The 7945-nt window shown below is 42.6% G+C and overlaps 1 long non-coding RNA gene across 3 annotated transcripts; it reads left to right on the top strand.

The window, feature by feature from the left end:
* The first annotated feature begins 1626 nt into the window (after window positions 1–1626).
* Window positions 1627–5305, top strand: LOC125545456 (uncharacterized). Of its 3 annotated transcripts, XR_007300040.2 has the most exons (6): window positions 1627–1966; window positions 3266–3521; window positions 3656–3757; window positions 4476–4613; window positions 4913–4964; window positions 5118–5305. It is a non-coding gene; the product is annotated as an uncharacterized LOC125545456 (long non-coding RNA). The 3 variants fall into 3 exon arrangements; XR_007300038.2 differs by having other exon boundaries at window positions 1628–3521; XR_007300039.2 differs by lacking the exon at window positions 4913–4964 and having other exon boundaries at window positions 1631–3521.
* Window positions 5306–7945: the final 2640 nt, after the last annotated feature.

Raw genomic sequence — 7945 nt, 5'->3', positions numbered from 1 at the left:
CATGAAGATGGCTCTGGATACCAAATGTGACGACAGATCGGCGGTGGATCGGAGGACACGGCTGGTAGGTAGGAAGGAGATGAAGATGAGAGGAGCAGGTATAGGGGATGAGAGGCAGAGACTTGGAGGAGGGTTTCGGTAATTTTGGAAGAGACTAGCAAACATGCCCGCGTTGCAACGGAAGAAAACAGCCCCCATACGCTTTACCCACTGAACATGGCTAAAGTCTTCACCCTTATGCCCCTAACAAAATAAACATGACTAATACCTCACCTTCAGGTACACATCCTCCATTTCAATATGACATCAGACCCATGCTTTCGCTTATCCACTTTATCGTCCTCGTCGCCGGCGGTCACGGTACCAGTTGTCACTTACCAAGGTTGGCCAGGTTCAATAGCTGGATTGTTTAGCCCCCTTTGTGTCCAGCGAGATCAACAACGTTGAACAAAGATGTTTTTATACCTGGCCAATATAATAGGGAAAAGCACTACCCTAATACATGTCTGTGTTACCATATAAATTGAGTAGTTTGTGTTAAATAGACCGTGAAACCTTAGTTGGAGTTCTCTCATGCATTATGACGGGTGTCACTTGGTCAAGTGAGGCTAGTCGTACATGCAGACGCGTTGGAATATTCCTTTTTTTATTTCTTTCTCTCTCCTAGTTATTTCATTCCTTTGTCGTGTCTCATGTCGTTTGACATGCAGTTATCTTAACTAAACTTATTTCCTTTATTTTTTTGTCACGTCGCTTTTTACCTTTGGCTTATTGATTCCCAAGTCCTTCATACCTAAAAACTCAAAAAAGTATATCAACTGAAAGGATTATCCGTAAGAAACCAAGCTGGGACTATTTAAAAAACAAAATAACCTTCGCCTAGACACAAACATTGATCGCCTAGCCTGCCTTGGGCAAGATTCACTGGGCCACAATGCAGGCTGAGGCCAAGCGAGACACCTGAGACGTTTTTCCTTTGCGGGGAACAAAAGGTGTTTCAGAAAATGTTCAGGTTTCAGGAAAAAATAAAAGAGGGAAAATTGTTCTTTTTGAATGTTCGAGCTAAAAATATTGTCTAGAAATTTGCAAAAATATTCGCGTTCTAAAATATATTTACTTTTTCCAAAAAAAAATTCCTTTGCTCTTAGTATCTGGCGCGGCTGTTTGCTAATTTAATATGTCGCGCTGTAACTTAAACGCAATGTCTTGTTTAGTCTAGTGGCTAGCATTCCGGTGTCTCCAGCGTGAGCTCTTGGGTTCAATCTGGGTCCCACGGTAATCTGGGTCCCACGGTAATCCCTTATGGTGCTTTATTTTTTCACTTCGACTATTTTCACTGGCATGACCTGTTGGCACAACATACGCTAATGGGCCGGCCCATTGTGGCTCGGCTCCGTGCCTCATGCAATTTTTCTGGCAGAATCGGGACGAACGAGAAACGAAACGACGACGGACGAAAATAATCTGGGTCCCACGGTAAACCAAAATAATTAGAGAAACAATCCTCCTTTTAATATTCCTGAAATCTTAATAGTGCACGCGCACTATTTGGGGAGATCGAGCGGCCGCGCTACGCGACAGCCCACGACAACCTCAACGCTCGGTCCATCTCTCCGCTGGAAAAAAAAAGGAAAAACAAATCTGATCCAGTCCCGAGCCCCACGACCATTCTCCTCCACTAACCACCGCCGCAGCGCACCCCGCGTCCTCCCTCGTGCCGCCCCTCGACGACTCCAACTCGCCGTCGCCGAGCTCCCGTCGCGGCTGCCCACCGCCACCCCAGCAGGCATCGTGTATTTCGCGCAACCATGAGCCGCCACAGGAAGCAGTCTCCAACCTCCGATGCCGTCGCGGCTCATCTTCTGCCATGGCCAGACGCCTCTCCGCCGTCGAGCGCCGCTCCCCTCGACCCAGAGGATTTCGGCCGTGTAGGGGGCGTGTTGCATCCGCTGCTCGTCACCGGCAGGTACGGTCTTCGCCCTCCGTCAATCTCTCCCCCTTGTCGTTTTCCGTCGTAGGGGATGCTCGGGGGTTGTTGATGCTTGTCGGCGGGGAGGTAGTGTCTACAGCACGGTGACTAGTAGTTCCCAGTAGGTTGCCATGATTTTTGTGTACAGTTTTGTCTCGGTGATTTTTCCTCCGGTTGTTTGTAGCTTAGATCTCGTCTCAGACAGGCGCATCTTCATCACGTAGGTACAGGGGAGGATCCAGTGCTGTTTTTGGTCAGTTTGATTCGGCGAAATAGGTTGATTTGACGTTTTCACCCCAAACCATATATGTGCATTTTTCGATCCCACTTTGATTTGTTTGATAAATTGGTAGATGCGGTATATCCACATTGTCGATTTCGGGTCATTGGCATTTTTTCTGCATAATTGCCATCGAGGCGCATCCACTTGGCATGCGTATATGAATGAGTTGCACCAAAATAAGATGCAGTTTGGCGTACCCGTTTGTCCCTGTGAGTATGTGCAACTTATATATTTTTTTCAGTTGGCATGTGTTGTTCTATGAGTTGCACGAAAATAATATGTAGTTGGCGCACCTCTTTTTCCCCCTTTTGTCCCTGTGAGTATGTACAACTTATAGTTTTTTTTCAGTTGGCATGTGTAGTTCTATGAGTTGCACGAAAATAATATGTAGTTGGCACACCTCCTTTTCCCCCTTTTGTCCCTGTGAGTATGTGCAACTTATAGGTTTTTTTCAGTTGGCATGTGTAGTTCTATGATTTGCACAAAAATAATATGTAGTTGGCGCACCTCTTTTTCCCACTTCTGTCCCTGTGAGTATGTGCAACTTATATGTTTTTTCAGTTGGCATGTCTAGTTCTATGAGTTGGACGAAAATAATATGTAGTTGGCACACCTCTTTTTCTCCCTTTTGTCCCTGTGAGTATGTGCAACTATAGGCTTATTTCAGTTTTGCCAAATTAAAGGACTGATATGTGCAACTAGTTGTTTGACTATGTACGCACATTTTTTGCGACAGTGGTTGATCCACTTTTGGATGCGGTTTTTATCCACTTTGTTGATTCTGGTGTTTTTGTCCTTTTTTCTGCTTTAATCACGATTTGAGTTGTATTCAGTTGGCATGTGTATATGTGTGAGTTGCACCAAAACAATATGCAGTTGGCTCATTTTGATTTTTTGTCTTTTTTTTTGCCTTTGTGAGTGTGTGCAACTACATGCTCTTTAGTGTGCAATTGAAAGAAATGATATGTGCAACCAGAATGTTTTGGCTCTTTGTGCATAACCTGTTTTTGCAGTGAAAATGGATGCAGAAGGAGAAACCGGTAGAAGCAAAAGGAGGGGTAATTGGTGATGTTATTGTTTTTAGGAAGACTTTTTTGAGGAAGCATGTTTTGTGCTATGCACCTGTGCTCATTTTTTTTAGTAATTGGTTCTATTGTTTTTTGTCACATGGAGGGGAATGTCGTGCAGCCTAATCGGCGGAAACGGAAAAGGGCTGCGCAGCGGATCTCTCGCAGTTCCGGCGGTGGGGATGAGGTTGATGAAGCTGAGGTAAGAATCTAGGTTAGCCTACACAGGTGTTTTCCCTCAGTATGAGAACTAGGCACTAACATTTGTAATGATGTTTATTCATTTTCTCACTAATTTTTGCTGTCCTGTTTTTTTCCTGTGTGTCATGCTTGTAGGCAGAGGGTGGTGACTAGTACCGAATTGTAAAATGTCAAAGATGCAAAGCGAAAGGCGCAGCAACTGATGTAGGTGGTTCATCCTCCACAGCAGCTGCTGAGGTATAATTCATATACATTTTTTTCTTTTGTAAATGTTCCCAGTAGAACATTAAATTGGTAGTAGATGGCAGTTCTCACCCCTTTTTGTTGATGCACATGAAAAATGAATGTAGCTGGCATCATTTATGTTGTTGGCAGTAATTTTTATGGAAGTTTATTTTATCTGAAAATGAATGTAGTTGGCATCATTTATGCTGGGTCATCTTCTTTTTCCCATGAAAATAATAACAGTTCATATGTAATGAATAGTAGTTGGCAACTTCTAGCCTTGCTTTTGCACATTTAATTGGTAGTAGTTGGCAGCTCTTTACTTTTTTTTGCTTTTTCCTGGCAGATGAAAATGTTTGTATTAGGTGGCACCTTATTCTTTTGATGCTGGCAGTTTCTTTATTTAAAGTTATATATTTACCTGAATCGTGTCCATCATGTAAATCCTATTCTATTTTTCTTATGTTCCCTCTTGTGTACATTGTTCAGATGTCCATAGTTTTTATGGAGTCCATACTTTTTATGTTCCTTTCTTGTTGTATTGGTGCAATTTATTTAGAGAACTACCAAGTTTTTGTTGTCAGATGGCTCATGCTGTATTTGAGTTGGCACCCATTACTTATTCAGTTGCACAAAAACCACCTTGCTGTTTTTTTTATTTTCCCATTTCTGGCATGTTTGCTAACATGTTCTTTTTCTTTTTTCTTTTTTGGTGATCCTTGTGTGACAGATCCTTTATCTCGATGCGCTCGATGTTGATGTGGGAGTAAGTGTATGTGATGTCCGAGCTAATGCTTTTGATAAGAATCTTATCAGGAAGATTATAAAGAAAGACATGATATCTCCCAGTGTGTTTGGCAAGCTTCAAGTGAGTTGTCATTCTAATCAAATGTTTTATATTTGTTTGCACACATGCTTTTTTTCCTAGGTTTGCCGACAAATGATTTATGAAATGGTGTGTAGACATTTGATAGTTGCACGGAGACATGTGGTAGTTGCACAATTGCTATGCTTAGGTTGTCACCAGAGATATATGGTAGTTGCACACTAAGCACAGGGGTATGGTATTTGCAGATAGCTGCATGACAGTTGCATATAGTCACATCATAGTTGCACACTTGGTCACTTTAGGTTGGTCACAATAACTTTTTTTGGAGCCTTTTGCAGATACCCCCTGTGTGGCAGGCAGTCAGGTGTCAGGTGTCTATAGTCATATTTGGTAGGGAAACCTTACTTCCAACACCCAACTCACCCGTTTTTGCATAGAGTAGGGATGCTAGTTGCATACAGGATGCACTCAAGTTGCACAAAGTACCATAAAACTTGCACAATTTTGATTTTCTCAGGATTTTTTTCCATGTACATTGTGCAGGTCTCATAGGAGGGGAAATGACATGGCAGATCACTGCAAATTGAACATAATAGGCCAGGTCTGCTGATACTTCGAAATGTACTTCAAAAGATGATGACTACATCAATTGTTTGGCAATTATATTTGAAGGATATTTGTATAGCTATTGACCAGAACAGTTTTTGTTTTCCTCATTTGTGTTTTTCTTATTGGAGTGTTTGAAGTCAGAACTACTCCCTCCGTTCCGAATTACTCGTCGCAGAAATGAATGTATCTAGATGTATTTTAGTTCTAGATACATCCATTTCTACGACGAGTAATTTGGGACGGAGGGAGTATTTGCTTTTGAAGAACTTTTTTATGTATGGATATGTATTAGTAAATGTTTGTGTGCACACTTTTTTGCACATGTTTTATGCCCCCTCCCCCCCCCCCCCCCCCCCAACCAAATTTTCTTGTTTTTTAGTTCAGTTTTTAATGCATAGTGTGGATACAGTTGGCTTCTGTAACTTGTTTAGTTGCACCAACTAGCATACTGATTTGCACATATTCTGTGCAAACACCCCCCACGCAATCCTTGTGTTGTCCAGTCTTCCCCAACTCTCCATGAATTGCTCGTTCAAGGTAACCAGCTAAGGGCTTCTTTGATTCAAAGGAATTTTATAGGATTTCTGGAGGATTGAAATCCTTAGGATTTTTTCCTATGTTGGTGGATTGGATCCCATAGGAATTTTTCCTATGGAATCTGTACTACATTTCATAGGAAATTTAACATCCACTCGAACCTTTTTTTTACAATTTCTTTGTTTTTCCCGTGGCATCAAACAATCATCGCTAATTCTACAGGATTCAAATGGGCATGCCACTCCAACCCTACACTTTTTCTATTCCTATGTTTTCAAAATCCTACGAATCAAAGAGGCCCTAAAAGGGGCAATTAGCCAGTTCATGTGAAGAGGAAATGGAAGAAGAAGCAAATCAGAAGGAGGCAGATGTCTCACCTGTTTTTTCTATCCTCCTGGTAAATTCTTCAATCTTTGTCTCCTCATTTCCTTACAGCTTTTGATTGTTCCTTTGTTCTCCCCTCTCTCCCTCTCTTCTTAATTTTTTGGAGCCACCATGACTTTTTCTGCCGATGGAGCTTTTCCCCTTGGGGATTTCTTCTCCTTTCGTGGGGGAGAAGCAGATGGTGTGGGGTGGGGAGGGACGGAAGGACGGGTGCACGTGATCCCCAGGGCCAGCTGTCGCGCGCGGGGGCGGCGGTTGGTAGCTCCTTTTTTGCGCGGGGAGGGGAATTGCTGACCTTCCTTTTTTGTCAGTGGAGGGACTAAGTGTTACCTTTTTGGTCAGCCGCTCGGTAACCTTCCCAGGCGCCCAGGCGCTACCTAGACGCGTCCTTTAATATTAGGTAGAGAGTAGAGATAGAGATAGAGATAGAGATAGAGAAGAGATAGAGAGATAGAGATAGAGAAGAGATACAGGCGCATCTCATATAACACACACCCAGGTGGCCCACACTTGGAACTTGGCACGCGGCCTTCGATTCCGCCCTGGAGCAGAGGGAGTCCGTCTTGCTCTTCAGTCCGCTGCAGCTTCAGAGCTCTGAACTGAAGGTGCAGGTGTGACAATCTACTTCGCCTTGGCGGCCAACTCCTACGCCGTGAAGCCTCCTCCACCGCTAAGGGTTACCCCTCCTCCAATCCAGCCGCCGCACCGTAGGAGAGGCTGACCTCGGTAGGGGATGCCGGCGGCAGCGCGTGGTCGCCGATGGCCGATGAGTGAGGAGTGTTAGAAGGGAGCACTACTAGGAAAAGGGCTATAGATGATATGACCATTAATGGCGCATCAGACATGTGGTACGCCATTAGTATATACTAATGACGCACCATGTGTAGGTGCGCCATTAGTGTCCAAATGCACCACATCCACGGTGCGTCATTAGTAACAAATTTTCTTTTTCATTTTTTTTCAAAACTAGTAATGACGCACCAGTGGATAGTGCGCCATTACTAGTTAAACTAGTAACGGCGCACCACATCCACGATGCGCCACTAGTAATTTTTTTAAATTTTTTTTAATTTTTTTCAAAACTAGTAATGGCGCACCAGTCCTGGCGCGCCATTACTAGTTAAAACTAGTAATGGCACACACCATTACTAAGTTTTTTCAAAAAATTCAGAATTTGTTTTTTTTTTCAAAACTAGTAATGGCGCACCGTGGGTGTGGTGCGCCATTAAACTAGTAATGGCGCATTACTCCCACGGTGAAGAAAATAAGTTTCCCATGTGATATGTGGTCTAGTTGTTGGAAAAATTTACAAATATGAATTTTGACTTTATTTGCAAAATCTCTTTGGAATTTGTAAAATGGGCATAACTTTTGCATACGAACTCGGATTAAAAAGTTTTCTATATGAAAAATCACCTACTCGAAAAGTTACATCCAAATTTACGGAACCCCGTTAAATATTTTCAAAATCCCCAAAAACCTAACAGAAAAAAGTTACGGGGCTTTTAAGATCCGGAGGCAAAAAAATTCAAACTTACTAGTGGCGCACCGTATGCTAGGCGCGCCACTAGTAACAGGAAAAAATTGGTTTCGAAAAAAAATTGAATTATTTTTAAAAATATGATACGTAATATGACCGGAAAGTTTGAAATATTTTTTCAAAATTTCATCATACTCATGAACTAAGTCCTAGACATCAGTAAGGTTTAATAGAATTGATATGATAGATATATCAACAAGTGCCTGTGAAGTGAGGTGGTGCTGGGGTTGGATAGAACTACGAAGTTAAGCGTGCTTGGGCTGAAGTAGTATGAGGATGGGTGACCTTTTGGGAAGTTTGA

The sequence above is a fragment of the Triticum urartu genome, chromosome 3A, assembly GCF_056163025.1.
Source record: "Triticum urartu cultivar PI428250 chromosome 3A, HENAU_Tu73, whole genome shotgun sequence".
NCBI lineage: Eukaryota > Viridiplantae > Streptophyta > Magnoliopsida > Poales > Poaceae > Triticum > Triticum urartu.
This window is presented reverse-complemented; position numbering and strand designations above follow the sequence as displayed.